Source organism: Dendrobates tinctorius, unplaced genomic scaffold (genome assembly GCF_039654945.1).
Source record: "Dendrobates tinctorius isolate UK_male_01 unplaced genomic scaffold, ASM3965494v1 ptg000020l, whole genome shotgun sequence".
Classification (NCBI taxonomy): domain Eukaryota; kingdom Metazoa; phylum Chordata; class Amphibia; order Anura; family Dendrobatidae; genus Dendrobates; species Dendrobates tinctorius.
Window position 1 is genome coordinate 46980240 of NW_027361688.1, and position 23121 is coordinate 47003360.

The window sequence follows — 23121 nt, forward strand, 5'->3', positions numbered from 1 at the left end:
GGAGGTTAGCCACAGTGCCATGGGCTTTAAACTTCTTGATGACACTGTGCACGGTAGACACAGGAACATTCAGGTCTTTGGAGATGGACTTGTAGCCTTGAGATTGCTCATGCTTCCTCACAATTTGGTTTCTCAAGTCCTCAGACAGTTCTTTGGTCTTCTTTCTTTTCTCCATGCTCAATGTGGTACACACAAGGACACAGGACAGAGGTTGAGTCAACTTTAATCCATGTCAACTGGCTGCAAGTGTGATTTAGTTATTGCCAACACCTGTTAGGTACCACAGGTAAGTTACAGGTGCTGTTAATTACACAAATTAGAGAAGCATCACATGATTTTTCGAACAGTGCCAATACTTTTGTCCACCCTCTTTTTTATGTTTGGTGTGGAATTATATCCAATTTGGCTTTAGGACAATTCTTTTTGTGTTTTTTCATTTAAGACAAATTAAATGAATATAATAATACAAAAGAATTTGTGTTTGCAATCATTTTCAGGAAGAAACTGAGTATTATCTGACAGAATTGCAGGGGTGTCAATACTTTTGGCCTCAACTGTATAGGAGAATGGATGGAGCCATGTACCGTAAAATCCTGAGTGATAGCATCCTTCCCTCCGTCAGGACATTAAAAATGGGTCGTGGCTGGGTCTTCCAGCAAGACAATGACGCAAAACATACAGCCAAGGCAACAAAGGAGTGGCTCAAAAAGAAGCACATTAAGGTCATGGAGTGGCCTAGCCAGTCTCCTGACCTTAATCCCATAGAAAATTTAAGGAGGAAGTTGAAGCTCCGAGTTGCCAAGTGATAGCCCAAAATCTTAATGATTTAGAGATGATCTGAAAAGAGGACATGTGCGCAAACCTCATCATCAACTGCAAAAAATGCCTGACTACTGTACTTGCCAACAAGGGTTTTGCCACCAGGTATTAAGTCTTGTTTGCTGAGAGGGATCAACTATTTATTTCTCACTGCAAAATGCAAATAAATTTATATAATTTATACAATGTGATTTTTCTAGATTTTATTTTTGATATGCTATCTCTCAATGTTAAAATTAACCTACCCTTAAAATTATAGACTGTTCATGTCTTTGTCAGTGGGAAAACTTACAAAATCAGCAAGGGATCAAATACTTATTTCCCCCCCACTATAGTTGGTTAAGGGATTATAGCCTTTGGGGAAGGGGTTTGTGCTTCAAGCTGTAGTTTTCATTGCTATATTTTTGTCATGCATATCATGTTTTGGTTGCTTTTTATATCATTTTTTTTGTGATGCAGTACTAAACCCCCCACTCCACCCCAATTTTGACATTTCCTTTTTTTGGTGCTTATGGTGATTACCATCCTTGCTGTGAACTGCCATTTTGTACTATAAGTTGGTAAGTGAGGCCCTTCTATATCAATAAGCTTGAATGAGTTACCGCTCTGGTGGAAATTCCCCTCACCTGTCAATGTATTGTGTGACTGTTTGTCAATTTATATGTACGGTCTGTATACTACATTACTCCTTCAGTACCTATTTTGTGGAAATATATAGTTACATATGGATTTCCCCATATTGTTTCAGTCTAAAAATGCACTATCTTTGCTTAGCAAATCCCGTTAACCCTTTAACGACCAGGGGTATTTTTGGTTTTGCGTTTTAATTTTTCCCTCCCCTTCTTTCCAGAGCCATAACTTTTTAAATTTTCCATTAATATGGCCATATGAGGGCTTTTTTTTCAGGACAAGTTGTACTTTTGAAAGACACCATTGGTTTTAGCTTGTCGTGCACTACAAAACTGGAAAAAAATTCCAAGTGCTGTGAAATTGCAGAAAAAGTGCAATCCCACACTTGTTTTTTGCTTGGCTTTTTTGCTAGATTCAGTACATGCTAAAACTGACCTGCTATTAGGATTCTCCAGGTCATTACTAGTTCATAGACACCAAACATGTCTAAGTTCTTTTTTATCTAAGTGGTGAAAAAAAATTCCAAAGTTCGTTAAAAAAAAAAAAATGCGCCTTCTTCCGAGACTCATAGCGTCTCCATTTTTCATGATCTTGAGTTGGGTGATGGGTTATTTTTTGCGCACCAATCTGACGTTTTTAATGACTTCACATTTGTGCAGATACATTCTTTTCATTGCCCGTTATTGCATTTTAATGCAATGTCATAGTGACAAAAAAAAAATCGTAATTCTGACGTTTTGATCTTTTTTCTTGCTACGCCGGTTAGCAAATGGGTTAATCCTTTTTTTATTGATAGATCAGACAATTCTGAACATGGTGATACCAAATATGTGTATGTGTGATTTTTTTATAGTTTTATTTTGAATAGGGTGAAAGGGAGGGTGATTTGAACTTTTATATTTTTTTATTTTTTTCATATTTTTAAAAACATTTTTTTTCTTTTGACATGATTCAGTTTCATCCATGGGAGACTAGAACCTGCCATAGCTTGATCGGCACTGCTACATATAGGCAATACTCAGATCGCCTATACGTAGCAGAAATACAGCATTGCTATGAGCGCCGTCCACCGAGTGGCGCTCATAGCAATCAGGCATCAACAACCATAGAGGTCTCCAGGAGACCTCTGGTTGTTATGCCAATGCATTGCTGTCCCACGATCATGTGACGGGGGTCAGCGATGCGTGCATTTCCGGCCGCATGACCGGAAGCGCTGGTTAAATGCCACTGTCAGCGTTTGACAGCAGCGTTTAACTAGTTAATAGGCTCGGGTTGATCGCGTTCCACCTACGCCTATTACAGGCACATGTCAGCTGTTCAAAACTGACATGTCCTGGCTTTGATGTAGGCTCACCGCCGGAACCCACATCAAAGCGGGAGAGATATCCAATGACGGACTATGTCCGTCATTGAACGATAAGGGGTTAACTATTTTATTTTTTTGTTTGAGGAGAATACTATATGCTATATTAAAGGGAAATTGTCACGAGAAAATCTAAAATAATATGCTGATATGGGCTTAATCTGCAGGTTAATAACGTTACTAACCTGCCCACTCCAGTTTCAGTATCATTCACGGGGATGGTGCAGGCAGAGCTCTGAGTATAGAAAGCGACAGCTGTAACCACACCCCCAGCCCTGTCTGACACTGGCACTGCATTGTGGCCCACTGTCAGTGAGGGCAGGGGTCACAGTTACAGCAGCCTCTTTGTATTCTCAGAGCAATGACTGAATTCGCGGCAACGCCGCCCCTGTGACTTTGAATGCTGATGGGATGAGTAAAGTTCATTTTCTTCCTGCAGGTTAATAGCATTTTTTCTGGTGGCAGGTTTCCTTTACAAAAAAGTTAACCGCTCAGAAAGCGTAAGCTCTGCACCTTATTTTATGGTGTTACTCTGTTGTAGGATCATGTGCTGACTGGGGGGTGGTCCCTTTCGGCCACAGAACAGACTGAAGGCAGAGGCAGAAATTCGTTCAATCAGGTCAAAACTTTGTTCGGTGTCCTCTTCACATCCACAGCAGACACACCAGCTTCTGCTCCCTGGCCTGGGTACCTGTCACCTTCCTTCTGCTTCAATTGGCAAAGACCCTCCAGGTTCTTTCACCATGGCTGCCGTTAGACCCATGGCCACAGCGCTTCCCCCTGGCTAAGTCTGCCTGCTGTACACCTACTCACGCTTCGGTGTCCCAGCCGGTACCCAAACCTTCCATCCGTCACTGTTGTCCCTTCCTGCGGCTGCCTTCTCATGGCCACCTCACTCTCCGAGTAACTGTCTCTGCCACTCCTCTGTCCTTCCTGAGCTTCTCCTCTTTCCATCCTCTCCTGTGCTCTTCCCACTTCTCTCTTCCTCGTGGGTGTCTCTCTGCCCTGCCCCTGGGACTCTCCTTCCTTATATCTCCTTTTTCTGGAAATTCCCTTCCCAGTCCCGTAACTCCGCCCACCATGACTATGCAGTTTCCCTAGCCTAAGGCTTGCTGTTAAGTCCTTTTCTCACTACTCTATGTCTCCATCTTGTGGCCAAAACCCAATACTATGTCGCCCTGTTTCTCACTGCTCTCTGTCTTCATCTTGTGGCCAAAGCCCAGTACTACATCATCCTGCACTAATTCCCAGCTGTTAACCATATACATACAATAAAGCATAGTTCACATCATCCTTTACATATTCTTTTCATCTCAGACAGGTCCATAGGTCAGTCCACCCCCTATACTGTCACTACATGTTTTTACTCAATACAGAAGATTTTATGCTATATCCATGGCTGGACTAAACAAGCAATTTTCAACTTAATTGTGACCTGAGTCACTTTACAAGATATGTACTATACGGCCGGGGTCACACTTGCGAGTGTAATGTGAGAAACTTGCCCGAGTCTCTCGCCTCCGGCCATTCGGACCGGAACGTTCCGCTGCATAGAAAGACATGCAGCCACACACTCCGGTCCCTAGTCCCGGCGGCAGTGCTGGGTATTGAGGTGAGAGACTCACGTGATTTTCTCACATTGCACTCGCAAGTGTAACACTTTTGACACTTTCTTTTAATTTGTTTCAACTCATTACACAACAGTTGACATTAAATTGTGAAATAGGGGCTGCACAACTTTAGGCCTGGGGGTCATATGGAGCCAACGATACCATTCTGCACAGGCCCCAACATTATGGACAAAAAATATTTGTTTGACAGATTACCTATATGTGGGAAGCCAATCTCAGAAGAGTAGTTCCATCATCTGAAGCACAATGATAGCAAGTACTAATGGTGCACTGTGTAGACACATCCGAATGCCTCAAATATCAGGAGAATGGGGTCTCTTAATGCTTCTGGGACTCCAGAAAGGATAGTTTTAATTAGACAAGTGGCCTCCGTGTCTGTGGGTCTTTCAACTGTTTATGGGAGTTCTGAATCATTAGGAAGGGTAGGGTTTCACTCTCTCTGATAGGTATTAGGCCTTAGGTAGCTTTCAAACAGGCAATGCAGTTTCCATCCAAACATTTATAGTTGTTATTGCTTTCTATAGGTTGAACAGAACCAAAACAAACTCATAAACATAAATCCTTAGCCTTTTCCAGGCACTAACTAAACATAGCCGACTCTGGCTAAGATAGAACCAGCTCTGTCAAACAAAACAGCTATTGTCCATAGCAAGTACTGATACTTGCACACGGCCTGAGGAGACTCTTCTCAGAGAGGTGTTCTGTCCTGTCTCTCTCTCTTCAGCTCCAAGACGCATTCAGTCTGGTCAGCTTCCCTGAGCTGACTGATTAAGGTGAACATCTAGCCTAATTATATGCAGGGCTAGCCAGGTGATCTGATCAGAATCCGTAGAGCTATAACTTAACCCTAGCCTACCTGGCTTTTAACAGCAGTAAGCAAAAAATCCATGATCACTTGTAGAGAGACGTTTGAGTACATCATCTCTTCCTTTTTAGAGACTATTTATATAGTTCTTTATGAGTAGTTAAAGTAGATTTTATAGCAAATCTACATAAAAAATGCTTCCCATGCTCTCTGAATAAGCTTCCTATTAGTTTTATGAAAAATGTTCAAAATAATGTGAAAAAAACAGTACTGTGAGCACTAAGGGAGCTTGTCACATTAAAAGCAGTCGTAAACTTGTTCAAAGAGTATTTGACTCGATTTTTGATGTGGATTTAGGATCAGAATCTGTTTCTACATCCTTGTACAAAAAACACAGTGTGAACATACCATTAGGCTAGTGCCAAATGACTATTTTTTCCTTATCTAAGAAAATCTCCATCTTCTCCGTTCAGCCTGTCCTTAAAAATCCGACCGAAGTCAGAAGTATTCTGAATGTTGTTGATTTTTTTTCCTAGAATAGAATGGGCAAGTGCCAGACAATTCTAGGAGGCAAACGGGACATATGCACAACCCCATAGAATCTGATTTCGGAATAAATTCTTGGACTTCTGTGCGCTAACAGATAAAATCACTAATCCAGTATTTTGGAGAAAGATTAATCCATTTATTTCCCAACGCGTTTCGAAATGTATACCATTTCTTCTTCAGGGGATGACATACCCATGTCATCCCCTGAAGAAGAAATGGTATACATTTCGAAACGCGTTGGGAAATAAATGGATTAATCTTTCTCCAAAATACTGGATTAGTGATTTTATCTGTTAGCGCACAGAAGTCCAAGAATTTATTCCGAAATCAGATGTTGACGCGGCCACAGAGTTGACCTTTGGACATGCAGCAAGCAGATTACTGATCCTACATGCCTTAATCTCTCCTAAAAAGGGTGAGTAAAATTTAATTTACTTTTTCTACAATAACCCGGATAAGACCCTATTGCGCTTTTTCTGTTCCTTCAGCTATATCACAACCCCATAGAATAACATGGGGGTGGGTGCTATCTGTAAAAACGATGAATAGCACTCATCCGATTTTTATGATCATCTGCACGAGTCCTTAGAGTACAAATTTTTGCAGGTAAAAGTCTTATAATTAGAATTTTCACCTATCAGTCATTTCTGGTATATACTTTTGATATGTCCCAAATGTCACACAAGGTAATATTAATATTTAGCCCTCGGATTTGTTGATTATGACAATGGGGTCATTGGACCAAAAAAAGGCTGTGCACCCCTGCCTTGTTATTATCATAATAAAACTAATTTAACAATTCACAATCAACTCATCAGTTGTAAGAATGATGAATAATTAGTGGAAATTCTCATAAAGTATTTCCATGGAGGAGGAAAGAAAAAACATGTCAATTGTACATTTAAGTGTAAATAAACTCAAAATAAACGAAGTTGCTGTAAATGATCTTCAGTCAAGTAAAAGAAAACAAGAAAACTAATAGTCTATTCAGGAATTCCCATTTCTGTTGATAAGAGAAATAGGTAGCGCTTGGTTTTTGCGCTTTTCCAGCAAGCGCTTCCTTTGGCTCTTACAGTAACACATTAGAAACATGATTGCTAATACTTAGACCTTTGACTGTTCTTATAAGAGCTGACCTTTCATTTCAGAATAATACCTTCTGCAGCAAAGAGCCATTTCCTTATGTAAAATCGTAACCCAAATGTTTGTTTCAAAGTCTGTAAATTGGCTGCTGACAAAATAATAGTAAAGCTGCAGATCTTAAAAATATAGCCTTGCATTGTCAATCACCGTGTGAGGCTCAGAACTACAAAGGGATTGACTGTAAAATTGGATAATCATACTTTTCTCTGGCATGATTGTACAGCTTTTTCATAATTTATTCAAAATATCCAGCCAAGCAATTTGCCTTGAATTTACTGCAGAAAGGTCACCTGGTTGCAGATTCCGAAAACCAACTGCAACTCATTCAAGTTGCCACATTTTAGGCTCTGTGACTGAACTCAACTGGTGGCTAGAGATGAGCGACTTTGCCTCCCGGAGGGTCAAGTCGGGTTTCGGACCACCCGACGTTACCAAAAGTCGAGTTGAACGAAATCGGCTGACTATCGGCAAAAGTCGGAGTTCCGACCAAAACCCGACCCCAATTCAAGTCAATGGGGAATAAAAGTCGGCAGTGAGTGGAGGACATTAAACACACCTACTGTGTCCAATTCAATGGCAATGACATCAATTCTTATTACTTAAGCTTGTCAACCTTAATTTACTTTATAATAGTAGTAACGCATTGAAAACTGGGGGTTATTTGGCTAAAGTTGTGGGGAGTACAGCCCAGTTAAGGAGGTGGAAAAACTGGCATATGTTGAGGTCTAGGCTGGATGTTCAGCAGCTGCAAATGGAGGAATTGGAGAAGTCGGAGGAAGAGGATGACAAAGCGAGCCATTTTGCTGGCAACCTATGTGTCATCAGGGGAAGGTGGTACAAAATCCTTTGAAAGCCAGGCATGGTTCATTTTAATGAAGGTGAGATCACCTACATTTTGGGTCAACAGCCGGGTCCTTCTTTCTGTCAGGATTGATCCAGCAGCACTGAAGACTCTTTCTGATAGCACACTACCAGCAGGGCAAGCCAGCTCCTCTAAGGCATATTGTGCCAATTCAGGCCAGGTGTCCAGTTTACAGGCCCAGTAGTCAAAGGGGAATGAACTGTGAGGGAGAACATTGATAGGGCAGAAGAGGTAATCTCGAACCATAGTTGACAACTGCTGTCTCCTGACTGTTGCAATAGATTCAGTATTACCAGTCGTGTGAGCGGTATTCGAGAAATCAGTCCACAACATGGTCATGAAACCCCTGTCTCCAACGCCACCTCGGCTGTGTGCACTACAAACACCTCTTCCATGTTGCCCTGTATGGCTCGTGGTAGAATATGCACCGCTGCTGTTTGCTGGGAATGCCTCTAACAAACGGTTTACCAGAGTTGCTTGTTTGTTCACCAATATTAGCTCTAGGTTCTCCTGTGGCATGATGTTCTGTAATTTGCCTTTATAGCATGGATCGACGATGCTGGCCAACCAGTAGTCGTCATTAGAGTTGAGCGAAACGGGTCGAAAAAATTCAAACGTCGCCGACTTTTGGCAAAGTCGGGTTTCATGAAATGAAACCTGACCCTAGGATGAGGTCGGCCACGAGGTCGGCGACTTACGCGCCAAAGTCGCGTTTCAAAAGTTTGTTTTGCGCTCTTTTTCAGCCAATCAGGATCCACGGACACTGTGGGCAATGTGATGACATAGGCAGGGGTCACCACCATCTTTCAGAAGGGCATGCAAGTGATTGGCTTGCTTTGGTGGGCGTCACAGGGGGTATAAAAGGGCGTGCACGCCGACCGCCATCTTACTTCTGCCGATCTCAGTAAAGGGAAAGGTTGCTGATTCTGTAGGGAGAGCGTTAGGCAGGGAAGAAGACAAAAAAACTGCTTCTGCTGCTAGCGATTTGGCCTGCACAACACACCAGTCACTGAGTGTGCAGTGCAAGGGGAGGCTATATAGTGGTGTATCAGTGGTGTTGGTTGTTGGGCTGCCTTCTAAGGCTTCCTGACATTCCTGCATTGCTGTTTACCCACTGCTCCGCAAACTGCTTTTTTAAAAGCAATCAAATCTCCCTTATCCTCTAGTCACTTTTGTCACAGCTGTGCCATCGAGCCTGTGACATAGCGCTCAGATATCAGTGGGCCTCACACAATCCAAAAGTGTCCAGTGTCCAAAAGTGTGTGCAGAGATTCAAAATCTCCCTTATCCTCTAGTCACTTTGGTCACAGCTGTGCCATCGAGCCTGTCACATAGCGCTCAGATATTCATTGGGCCTCACACAATCCAAAAGTGTCCAGTGTCCAAAAGTGTGTGCAGAGATTCAAAATCTCCCTTATCCTCTAGTCACTTTGGTCACAGCTGTGCCATCGAGCCTGTCACATAGCGCTCAGATATTCATTGGGCCTCACACAATCCAAAAGTGTCCAGTGTCCAAAAGTGTGTGCAGAGATTCAAAATCTCCCTTATCCTCTAGTCACTTTGGTCACAGCTGTGCCATCGAGCCTGTGACATAGCGCTCAGATATCAGTGGGCCTCACACAATCCAAAAGTGTCCAGTGTCCAAAAGTGTGTGCAGAGATTCAAAATCTCCCTTATCCTCTAGTCACTTTGGTCACAGCTGTGCCATTGAGCCTGTCACATAGCGCTCAGATATTCATTGGGCCTCACACAATCCAAAACTGTCCAGTGTCCAAAAGTGTGTGCACAGATTCAAAATCTCCCTTATCCTCTAGTCACTTTGGTCACAGCTGTCCCATCGAGCCTGTCACATAGCGCTCAGATATTCATTGGGCCTCACACAATCCAAAAGTGTCCAGTGTCCAAAAGTGTGTGCAGAGATTCAAAATCTCCCTTATCCTCTAGTCACTTTGGTCACAGCTGTGCCATCGAGCCTGTCACATAGCGCTCAGATATTCATTGGGCCTCACACAATCCAAAAGTGTCCAGTGTCCAAAAGTGTGTGCAGAGATTCAAAATCTCCCTTATCCTCTAGTCACTTTGGTCACAGCTGTGCCATCGAGCCTGTGACATAGCGCTCAGATATTCATTGGGCCTCACACAATCCAAAAGTGTCCAGTGTCCAAAAGTGTGTGCAGAGATTCAAAATCTCCCTTATCCTCTAGTCACTTTGGTCACAGCTGTGCCATCGAGCCTGTGACATAGCGCTCAGATATCAGTGGGCCTCACACAATCCAAAAGTGTCCAGTGTCCAAAAGTGTGCGCAGAGATTCAAAATCTCCCTTATCCTCTAGTCACTTTGGTCACAGCTGTGCCATCGAGCCTGTCACATAGCGCTCAGATATTCATTGGGCCTCACACAATCCAAAAGTGTCCAGTGTCCAAAAGTGTGTGCACAGATTCAAAATCTCCCTTATCCTCTAGTCACTTTGGTCACAGCTGTGCCATCGAGCCTGTCACATAGCGCTCAGATATTCATTGGGCCTCACACAATCCAAAAGTGTCCAGTGTCCAAAAGTATGTGCAGAGATTCAAAATCTCCCTTATCCTCTAGTCACTTTGGTCACAGCTGTGCCATCGAGCCTGTGACATAGCGCTCAGATATTCATTGGGCCTCACACAATCCAAAAGTGTCCAGTGTCCAAAAGTGTGTGCAGAGATTCAAAATCTCCCTTATCCTCTAGTCACTTTGGTCACAGCTGTGCCATCGAGCCTGTGACATAGCGCTCAGATATCAGTGGGCCTCACACAATCCAAAAGTGTCCAGTGTCCAAAAGTGTGCGCAGAGATTCAAAATCTCCCTTATCCTCTAGTCACTTTGGTCACAGCTGTGCCATCGAGCCTGTCACATAGCGCTCAGATATTCATTGGGCCTCACACAATCCAAAAGTGTCCAGTGTCCAAAAGTGTGTGCACAGATTCAAAATCTCCCTTATCCTCTAGTCACTTTGGTCACAGCTGTGCCATCGAGCCTGTCACATAGCGCTCAGATATTCATTGGGCCTCACACAATCCAAAAGTGTCCAGTGTCCAAAAGTATGTGCAGAGATTCAAAATCTCCCTTATCCTCTAGTCACTTTGGTCACAGCTGTGCCATCGAGCCTGTCACATAGCGCTCAGATATCCATTGGGCCTCACACAATCCAAAAGTGTCCAGTGTCCAAAAGTGTGTGCAGAGATTCAAAATCTCCCTTATCCTCTAGTCACTTTGGTCACAGCTGTGCCATCGAGCCTGTCACATAGCGCTCAGATATTCATTGGGCCTCACACAATCCAAAAGTGTCCAGTGTCCAAAAGTGTGTGCAGAGATTCAAAATCTCCCTTATCCTCTAGTCACTTTGGTCACAGCTGTGCCATCGAGCCTGTCACATAGCGCTCAGATATTCATTGGGCCTCACACAATCCAAAAGTGTCCAGTGTCCAAAAGTGTGTGCAGAGATTCAAAATCTCCCTTATCCTCTAGTCACTTTGGTCACAGCTGTGCCATCGAGCCTGTCACATAGCGCTCAGATATTCATTGGGCCTCACACAATCCAAAAGTGTCCAGTGTCCAAAAGTGTGTGCAGAGATTCAAAATCTCCCTTATCCTCTAGTCACTTTGGTCACAGCTGTGCCATCGAGCCTGTCACATAGCGCTCAGATATCAGTGGGCCTCACACAATCCAAAAGTGTCCAGTGTCCACAAGTGTCTGCAGAAATTCAAAATCACCCCTGTCCTATAGACACCTTGTACCTTGTTTTACATTACTATATAGTTTGTTGGATTTTGTCTACATTTCTACCAAAAATGAGGAAGGCTGGTGGAAGAGGCCGTGGAATTGGGCGGGGGTTGGCAGCTGGTAATGATGGTGTTGGTGGTGGATCTGATGGTAGTGGCAAGAGCAAAATAGGACCGAATGCAGGAGGTGTTGAGCCTGCGTCATCGTCTGGCTACATAAGGCCTCGAACGCTTAGTTTTCTAGGAGTTGGCAAACCGCTTTTAAAGCCAGAGCATCAGGAAAAAGTTTTGTCTTACATTGCTGACTCAGCCTCCAGCTCTATCGCCTCCTCTTCTTCAGTTGTAAAAAGTAAAAGCACTGAGTTGTCATTGGAGGCTCATGTTCATGAACCACACCTTTCCTTGTGTCCTTCACCCCAACCAAGATTGAAGGATGACGCAGGCCATACTACTGATTACTCCATGGAGCTGTTTTCACATACCATGCCTGGATTATCAAGTCAAATGGTGAATTACCCAGGCCAAGATGAATCTGACATGGAGTGCACTGATGCACAGCCGCTGATGGATGATTCTGATGGTACATTCACTCAGAGCACTACATTGTCCTCGCAGTGTACAGAGCCAGATTCTGACCCTGATGAGACTCAGGTGCCCCTTCCCGCACACTATACCACCATACATGGTGACACAGAGGAAGGTGCACATGACATAGAAGAGGAGGTGATGGATGACCCAGTTGTTGACCCAGATTGGCATCCATTGGGGGAAGAGGGTGCTGCTTCCAATAGCTCAGATGAGGAGCATCCACAGCAGACATCGACATCGCAACAGCTGTTATCTGGCAGGCCCATAGCACTCCAAAGACAGGTTCCAAACATCAAAAGAGTTGCTGGACAGCTTGTCCAGAGGGTCAAAAGATCACAGCCTGCTAGGCCGCAAAATGTCTGCCAAAGTAGGAAGAGTGCAGTGTGGCACTTTTTTGAACAAAATCCTCATGATCAGGCCAAGGTTATCTGTAAGAAGTGCACAAAGACCTTTAGCCGAGGGAAAAATCTGAAAAATTTGAATACCAGTTGCATGCTTAGACATTTAACCAGCATGCACTTGCAAGCGTGGACACAACACCAAACCTCAAGTGCCACATGTGCAACTGATCACAACGAAGGTAGTCAGCAACGCTACATTGTTTCCCCCACTGTAAGCCCACCGGTTAGCACAGCAGCAAATGTTGAGGTGTCGTTGCAAGGCCACAGCAGTCAGGGAATCCCACTGTTATATCAATGAAAGACTGATTCTAGGCCATCAGAAAGAACACCAACTCCATCACCATCATCAACCCTCTCTCAGTCCGCCCTGTCCACCGCTACTTCCACCATATGCAGCTCTCAAGTCCAGCTCACCCTCCCAGACACTATGAGTAGGTCAAGAAAGTACTCAGTCTCTCATCCGCGTACACTGGGTTTGAACGCCCACATTGCCAAACTAATCTCGTTTGAGATGATGCCCTTTCGGTTGGTGGAAAGCACAGCTTTCCGCGAACTCATGGCCTATGCAGTACCACGCTATGACCTACCCAGTCGCCACTTCTTCTCTCGCAAAGCCATCCCAGCCCTCCACCATCATGTGAAAGACCGCATTGTCCATGCACTCAAGCAGTCAGTGAGCGGAAACGTGCACCTCACAACTGATGCATGGTCCAGTCGGCATGGCCAGGGCCGTTACGTGTCCATCACTGCGCACTGGGTTAATGTGGTGGATGCAGGGTCCACAGGGGACAGCGGTGGTGGGACAGTGCTGCCTAGCCCACGGTATAGGAAACAGTTGGCTGTAGGCGTTCGAACCTCCTCCTCCTCCTCCTCCTCCAGAAGCGAAAGCTCGTCCACAGAGCGCAGTCGTACGAGCACTCCATCTGCAGCTGCCACTGTTGCACACGATGTGTCCCCCTATCGAGCAGCTAGTGGAAAGCATCAGCAGGCTGTGTTGCAGATGATGTGTTTGGGCAACAGACACACCGCCGAGGTGCTGGCCGAGTACTTGAAGCGACAAACTGAGTCATGGCTGGGCAGTGTACATCTTGAGGCAGGCAAGGTAGTTAGTGATAACGGCTGTAATTTTGTGGCAGCCATAGCCCTTTCAAAACTCAGCCACATACCTTGCTTGGCTCACACCTTGAACCTGGTGGTGCAGTGCTTCCTCAAAAATTATCCGGAGTTAACAGCCCTGCTCCAGAAGGTGCGAAGACTGTGCGCGCACATCCGCCGGTCGCCTGTACACTCCGTATGCAGAAGCTGCAGCGATTGCTCCACCTTCCCAACCACCGCCTCATTATCGACATTGCAACAAGGTGGAACTCCACCCTGCACATGGTGGAGCGGCTGTGCGAGCAGAGGCAGGCCATAATGCATTTGTGGGAGGATACACGGCCAGGCACTTTGAGAGCAGACATGGAGTTGACAGGTGTGCAGTGGTCGAAGCTGAAAGACCTCTGTAAAGTCCTTCAGTGTTTTGAGGAATGCACACGGCTGGTAAGCGCAGATGACGCCATCCTAAGCATGAGCATCCCACTTATGCGTCTGCTCATGCAAACTTTGACGCACCTTAAGGAGCAGGCGTCTGCAGCCAATGTTGATGAGGAGGAAGAGGAGGAGGGAATCCTTGATGACATTCAGCCATTGTCTGCTCAGGGACCTCTCCTGGACGAGGTGGAGGAAGAAGAGGAGGAGGAGGATGATGATGGGGATGATTTCTTAGATGCATCTCGTGGGGCAAGTGAAAATGTTGGCTTGGCAAGGTCTGGTACAGGGTTTGTGCATGACTGGAGGGATGTGGATTTGCCAGAAAGTGCTCCTCCACCCAGCACTCGCAGTGCATCATTGACACCGGGAACATTGGCCCACATGTCAGATTATGCCTTGCAGATCCTAAAAAGGGACCCCCTCATTGCCAAAATGATGAACGATGATGACTACTGGTTGGCCAGCATCCTGGATCCATGCTATAAAGGCAATTTACAAAACATCATGCCACAGGAGAACCTTGACCTAATATTGGCTAATAAACAAGCAACTCTGGTAAATCGGTTGCTTGAGGCATTCCCAGCACACAGCAGCGGTGATGGTTCTCACAAGAGCCGTACGGGCCGGGGGCAGCTTGGCAGAGGTGTTCGTGGTGAACACAGCAGAAGTGGCGTTGGAGACAGGGGTTTCATGACAATGTTGTGGACTGATTTTTCAAGTACCGCTCACACAACTGGTAATACTGCATCGATGGAAAGTGACAGGAGACAGCAGTTGTCAACTATGGTTACAAACTACTTTTCCTCCCATATCGATGTTCTCCCACACAGGTCATTCCCCTTTGACTATTGGGCCACTAAACTGGACACCTGGCCTGAATTGGCCCAATATGCCTTACAGGAGCTCGCTTGCCCAGCTGCAAGTGTGCTATCGGAAAGAGTCTTCAGTGCAGCTGGATCAATCCTGACAGAAAAAAGGACCTGTCTGTCAACCCAAAATGTGGATGATCTAACCTTCATTAAAATGAACCATGCATGGGTTTCCAAGGATTTTGTCCCACCTTCCCCTGATGACACATAGGGTGACAGAAAAATGGCTTGCTTTGGTCCACCTCTTCCTGGGACTTCACCTATTTCGCCTTTTGCATCAGCTGAATGTCCAACATCAACATATGCCACTTTCTAAAACTCCCTAACTGTGCTGCCTCCCCCCCATGGCCGGGGTCACCACCTAGCGCACGACACCGTGCGAGTGCCGTTGCCCTGGACAGGTGGGTAGGCCGACTCTTGGGCGCGGGCACTGGCACAGGGTCCCTCATAGTGCAATCAAGTGTCTCTGACGGTGGTGGTGCACACCTGCCGTCAGACACACCGCTGTACTATGAGGGGCCCAGTGCCAGTACCGACGCCCACGAGTGGGTCCCCCTTGCTTGGGCAGGGCCCCAGCATTTGCAATCTTTACCTCTCCCTGCTCCTCCGCTGTGTAATCTGGGCCGTCAAATCCATACTGTGCCTGACACCGTCTGAGCCTGCCTCCTGAGACATATATTTTGAATGTGTACGCTATCCATACATGTTATCCGGGGAAACGGTACCCTTTCTAACCTTTGTGCAATCACGTGCAATCCATACTAGACCTGACACCGTCTGAGCCTGCCTCCTGATGTATAGACATATATTTTGAATGTGTACGCTATCCATACATGTTATCCGGGGATACGGTACCCTTTCTCACCTTTGTGCAATCACGTGCAATCCATACTGGGCCTAACACCGTCTGAGTCTGCCTCCTGAGACATATATTTTGAATGTGTACGCTATCCATACATGTTATCTGGGGATACGGTACCCTTTCTAACCTTTTTGCAATCACGTGCAATCCATACTGGGCCTAACACCGTCTGAGCCTGCCTCCTGATGTATAGACATATATTTTGAATGTGTACGCTATCCATACATGTTATCTGGGGATACGGTACCCTTTCTAACCTTTCTGCAATCACGTGCAATCCATACTGGGCCTAACACCGTCTGAGCCTGCCTCCTGATACGTATATTTTGAATGTGTACGCTATCCATACATGTTATCCGGGGAAACGGTACCCTTTCTAACCTTTGTGCAATCACGTGCAATCCATACTGGGCCTAACACCGTCTGAACCTGCCTCCTGAGACATATATTTTGAATGTGTACGCTATCCATACATGTTATCCGGGGATACGGTACCCTTTCTAACCTTTGTGCAATCACGTGCAATCCATACTGGGCCTGACACCGTCTGAGCCTGCCTCCTGATGTATAGACATATATTTTGAATGTGTACGCTATCCATACATGTTATCCGGGGATACGGTACCCTTTCTAACCTTTGTGCAATCACATGCAATCCATACTGGGCCTGACACCGTCTGAGCCTGCCTCCTGATGCATAGACATATATTTTGAATGTGTACGCTATCCATACATGTTATCTGGGGATACGGTACCCTTTCTCACCTTTGTGCAATCACGTGTAATCCATACTGGGCGTGAGAACGGCTGGCGAGCTGTTAAGCAAGCTACAGCACCTGTGGTTTGCACACGTAAGTTTTTCATTTTTTCAGGAATGACGGTTAGGCCTAATTCCGGAACTGCGGTTGACCTGCACTTACTGGGAAATCATTGTTCGCGGGTAATAATTGTAATCAGTGATCCCCATCACTAACGTTGTTCAGCGGGTTATCTGCACCTGTAAGCGACAAACGCTGGCCTTTTCAGTGTAGCGCACATGCAGCCACGGACATGTAAGGGCATGACACACCAGTTATTGGCCAATCTCATGTGCCAGAGCCTCACGTGTCCCTCTAGTAAGCCGGACTCGGACCGCGGGGCATGACGGAGTCTCGTTCGTTAACGGAATTAAGCTTGCAATGTGTGCATCTGTTCTGTAGCTGGCATGGTTGAGGTTTCCCAGGTGGAGTCGAATTTAACCGTAGGCTCCACTCCTGGTGGTGCCCTTCTGGACATTCCTTTAAGGTTCAGCTTTGCAACCATACTGCCCACGTAAAACAAACAATTTGCCTTCATGAACGCTGTTTGGAGGGTCATGACTCGTGGGAATAACGCCGCCCAATCAGTTAACCTGCTAGAGAGATCCTTCGTTGCTCCCAAGCATGACATCACACTCCCTAGGAAGAAGGTAATGCCACTGTGGCCACCGTACTCCTGGGGGCGACACAAGTGCACTGATGCCCAGCCACTGCTCGATGAATCTGCTGGTACATTGACCCAGACCACTACATTCCCCTCGCACGCTACCCGGCCTGAATCTGACCCTGATGAAACTCAGGTTACCCTTCCCATATACAGTTCCATCTTACACGGTGACAAAGAGGAAGCTGCAGATGAAAGTGCAGGTTCGGCCCACCCGCCATCAGACACACCACCGTACTATCAGGGGCCCTGTGCCAGTGCCGTCGCCAACGAGTGGGCCCCCCCTGCTTGCCCAGGATCACAGCACTTGCAAAGTTGAAATACTGTGCAGTGAGATGGAAGATGGGGACGACGAGGAGTCTAGACTAGTACAGGGATTCCCTAGCGAGGAGACTTATTTGATTGTTTTCAATGTTGGGACAGCAATTTTTGGGGAGCACTATACTCTGGAGAATGATAGATGGGGCCCACCATACACTGGAACATTCCAAAGGTGGACATCAGACACTGGAGCAGCATTTACAGGGCCCATTATACACTAGAGCATTAGAAATGGGGCCCATTATGTTTGGAGCATTATTTGGGCCCATAAGACAGTGGAGCTTCATCCATGGGGACCAACATATACTGTAGCATTATGTGGAGCTCATCATATACTGTTTCAAACATTATATGGGACCAATGATTCTGTATGGAGAAATAGATGGGCCTCGTCATGAGATGTAAAAAGTGAGGTATTTTTCATTGTACTATACCGCTATTTCTCTGCCATATCGGAGCATGATGAGTTGTGGTATGTGTTAAAGGGGCGCTCTTTCGCCCAGGGCACATGAAAACCTGCAGCCAGCCCTCCCCCCCACAACTTTAGCCAAATAACCCCCATTTTTCAGTGCGTAACTTGTATTATGAAGTTAATTAAGGTTGACAAGCTTAAGTAAGAAGAATTGATGCTTTTGGCATTCAAATGGGCACTGTAGGTGTGTTTCCTGTCCTCCTCTCACTGCTGACTTTTATTCCCCATTGACTTACATTGGGTTTCGTGTTTCGGGACGACCCCGACTTTTCCCTATAATCGGACGATCTTGCTCGACCCGACTTTTGGAAAAGTCGGGTTTCACAAAACGAAACTCGACCCCAAAAAACCAAAAGTCGCTCAACTCTAGTCGTCATCCTTCATCACTTTGGCAATGCGGGGGTCCCTTTTTAGGATCCGCAAGAGATAATCACACATGTGGGCCAATGTTCCAGGTGTCAATGATGCACTGCCAGTGGTGGGTGGAGGAGCACTTTCTGCCAAATCCACATCCCTCCAGTGACGCACAAACCCTGTACCTGACCTTGGCAAGCCAACATTTATTCTTGCCTCCTGAGAAGCATCCTCCTCCCTAAAATAATCATCCCCCTCATCCATCTCCTCCTCTTCCTCTTCTTCCTCCACCTCATCCAGGACAGTTCCCTGAACAGACAATGCATGACTGTCATCAAGGATTCCCTCCTCCTCCTCCGCTGCAGATGCCTGATCCTTAATGTGCGTCAAAGTTTGCATGAGCAGACGCATAAGGGGGATGCTCATGCTTATGATGGCGTCGTCTGCGCTTACCAGCCATGTGCATTCCTCAAAACACTGAAGGACTTTACAGAGGTCTTTCAGCTTCGACCACTGCACACCCGACAACTCCATGTCTGCCCTCAAACTGCCTGCCCGCGTATCCTCCCACAAATGCATTACAGCCTGCCTCTGTTCGCACAGCCTCTCAACCATGTGCATGGTGGAGTTCCACCTTGTTGCAATGTCTATGATTAGGTGGTGCTTGGGGAGGTGGAGCGATCACTGCAGCCTCTGCATATGACTGGAGTCTACGGGCGAGCGACGGATGTGCAAGCACAGTCTTCGCACCTTATCGACCAGGGCTTGTAACTCTGGATAATTATTTATCAAGCACTGCACCACCAGGTTCAAGGTGTGAGCAAGGCAAGGTATGTGTCTGAGTTTTGCCAGGGCTATGGCTGCCACAAAATTACATCCATTATCACTGACTACCTTGCCTGGCTAAAGATGTAGACTGCCCAGCCATGACTCAGTTTCTTGCTGCAAGTTGTCAACCAGTAACCCCGCGGTGTCTCTGTTGTCGCCCAAAGACATCATCTTTAAAACAGCCTGTGCAACACTGTCGACAGTGGGACACCTCGTGTGCAACACTGGCAGCTGCGGATGGAGTGCTTATGCGACTGCGCTCTTTCGGCGAACTTTCGCTTCTGGAGGAGGAGGAGGTGGATTGTCGAACGCCTACAGCCAACTGTTGCCTGTACCAATGGGCTAGGCAGCACTTTCCCACTGCCGCTGTCCACTGTGGACTCTGTATCCACCACATTCACCCAGTGCGCAGTGATGAACACGTAATGGCCCTGGCCATGCCTACTGGCCCATGCATCAGTGAAGGGCACCTTTCAACTCACTGATTGTTTGAGTGCATGGACAATGCGGTCTTTCACATGCCGATGGAGGGCACGGATGGCTTTTCTAGAAAAGAAGTGCTGACTGGGTAGGTCATAGCGTGGGACAGCATAGGCCATGAGCTCTCGGAATGCTGCGCTTTCAACCAAACGGAAGGGCATCATCTATAATGAGATCAGTTTGTCAATGTAGAAATTCAAAGCCAGTGTACGCGGATGAGAGGATGAGTACTTTCTTGTCCTACTCAGAGTCTCTGCAAGGGTGAGCTGTACATGAAAGCTGAATATAGTGTAACTAGCGGTGGACATGGCGGACTGAGAGGGGGTTGGTGAAGGTGGTGGTGGTGATGGCCTAGATGCAGTCTTTCATTGGAAAAACATTGTGATTCCCTGACTGCTTTGGCCTTGCGATGACACCTCAACATTTCTTGCTGGTGGTGTGCTAAGCGGTGGGCTTACAGTGGGGGAAGAGATGTAGCATTGCTGGCTACCTTCAGTCAGAGCAGGTGCACGTGTGCTACCTGAGGTTCTGTAGTCCATCCACGCTTGCAAGTGCATGGTGTTTGCATGTCTAAGCATGCAACTGGTATTCACATTTCGGAGATTTTTCCCTAGGCTAAAGGTCCTTCTGCACTTCTTACAGATAACCTTTGCCTCATCAATAGGATTTTGGTAAAAAAAGTGCCACACTGCACTCTTCCTACAATGGGAAAAATTTTCAGGGCTTGCACGCTGTGCTAATTTGACCGTCTGGCCAAGCTGTCCTGCAACTCTTTTTGTTTTTTTCTAACATGTTTTTGGACTGCTACAGGCGTGCCAGATAACCGCAGCTGTGATGTTGATGCCTGCTGCGGATCCCCCTCCTCTTCTGAGCTATTGTCAGCGGCACCCTCTTCCCCCAATGGATGCCAATACGGGTCAACAACTGGGTCATCCATCACCTCCTCTTCAATTTCGTCTGCACCTTCCTCTGTGTCACCGTGTAAGGTGAGATAGTATGCGGGAAGGGGCACCTGAGTTTCATCAGGGTCAGAATCTGGCTCAGTAGACTGCGAGGGCAATGCAGTGCTCTTGGTGAATGTACCAGTAGAATCATATAGCACTGTCTGTGCATCAGTGCACTCCATGTCATATTCATCTTGGACTGGGGAATTCAGGATTTCACTTAATAACTTAAGGCCCCGTCACACACAGCGATCTCGCTAGCGAGATCGCTGATTTTGTGACACATCAGCGATCTCACCAGCGAGATCGCTGTGTGTGACAGGGATCAGCGACCGGCCCCCTGCCGGTTATCGCTGATCGTGCAGCATCGGCCAGGGCCGTTTTTGGATCGCTGGTCTCCCGATGGCCAACGTGCATCGCTGCGTGTGGCAGTGAGAGACCAGCGATCAGCGACGCTGGACGCTGGTTTCTAATGTAAACGTCGGGTATCGGGGAGCCGCGGCTCCTGTATACCCTCTGTTTACCTTAGAAATTGGCGTACACGCTGGTTTCCAAGGTAAACAGCAGGTATCTAGGAGTCGCGCGGCTCTTAGATACCCGATGTTTACCTTGGAAACCAGCATGTATGCCAGTTTCCAAGGTAAACAGCGGGTATTCAGGAGCCATGGCTCCTGGATACCCGACGTTTACATTAGAAACCAGCGTCCAGCATCGCTGGTCCTGATCGCTGGGGCTGTCTATGTGACAGCTCACCAGCGATCATCCTAACGATGTTCCAGCAATCCCATCATGTCGGATCATTGGTGGGATCGCTGGGACATCGTTATGTGTAACGGGAGCTGTAGGCAGGTATGTGAAAAGAGCTCCAGGGAGTAATCTGAAGTGTGGCCTGCCGCATCCTTTATTTTTGGTGGGAGTGAAGGACACAAGGAAAGGTGTTGTTCCTGACCAGGAGCCTGCACTGACGACTCAGTGCTTGCAGTTTTTGTAACTTCAGAAGAGGAGGCGATAGAGCTGGAGGCTGTTTCGGCAATGTAAGCCAAAACCCGTTCCTGATGCTCAGGCTTTAAAAGCGGTTTACCTATTCCCAGAAAAGGGAGCCTTCCAGGCCTTCTGGAGCCAGACGATGATGCAGGCTCAACATGTCCTGCCTTAGGTGCTATTGTGCTTTTGGCACTACCAGCAGATGCACCACCACTACCATCAGTACCAGCTGCCCACCCACGTCCGCGGCCTCTTCCACCATACTTCCTCATGTTTGGAAAAATGTACCAAAATTACCAGCAGATATATGGTACTGTATGAGGAGCGTACAGCTGCATACGGTGTAGGGGAAAATTTAAATCTCCGTATTCATTTCCTGAGTCACACACAAATAATCAGCATGTATTTGTCCGTGATACCAGCCGGTACACGGTAGTGTGTGAGGAGCGTACAGATCTATACGGTGTGGGAAAAAATGAACGGTCGGTAACTGCGCAGAAAAAAAGAATCAAAGTATTAGTGCTGTGTAAAAAGCAGTCTGCACAGCAGTGTACACACAGCAATACAGCTATCAGGCAGCCTAATAACCAGCCCTGCTGCACACAAGAAAATCCTCCCCTGTCACTGCACACTAACTGTACAGCACAATTGCTATCAGCACAAGCACATAAGAACTTCTTATATCTTTACAGCCCTGACTCTCTCCCTACTGATAATCAGCAACCTCTCCCTACTGTAACTAACTAACAATGCAATTATTTTTTTCCACTGTGTTACAAATGCAAATGAAGCAGGACTATTCTGGGGAGTTGTCCCTTCCCCAGGACTAGTCCTGTATCGGATCCTCTAATCACATCTCTATGGACATGATTGACAGCCTACTAATGGTTCTACCATAACAAGTATTTCACGCTGGCTGCCTATCACAACCTAGGGAAGCACGATTTTCAGATCCAAGAAAGGGCTAGTCGGGGAAGAAGACAGGTCCTGCCTTATTGACATCTTTGATGCAGCTGTAAACCGAGTAAGGTTCGTTGGATACATTGAAGAGCCAGAGGCAGAGAAGGGGATAACAAGATTTACAGAACAGGCAATTAACAAGTAATACTCCATGCAGGGAGACAAGAACAGTACGACAGCAGCAAGAATTGCACACAATGCTCAAGAATAAGATATACGAAAAAAACAAGGTAATTTATTGCTTGTAGTTCTTGCAGGGGAAAGGTTGGAAAATTTCCAGATGGCGACGCAAATCATGGACAAAGTCTCTAGCTCGGCTACGAAGGAACGAGAGTGCTAATGGATTCGGTCCTGATTGACTTGACTGCGCTGGAACGTGAGAACAGTCCTTGATGTAGATTCCTGAAGAATGGCTTCCAATACAAGCCGTCGGCACGCTCACAGTCCGCAGCAGCCGCCGGACCTTTGGGTCAGTCTCTAGGCAGCTTATCAGTTACCATAGACAGGA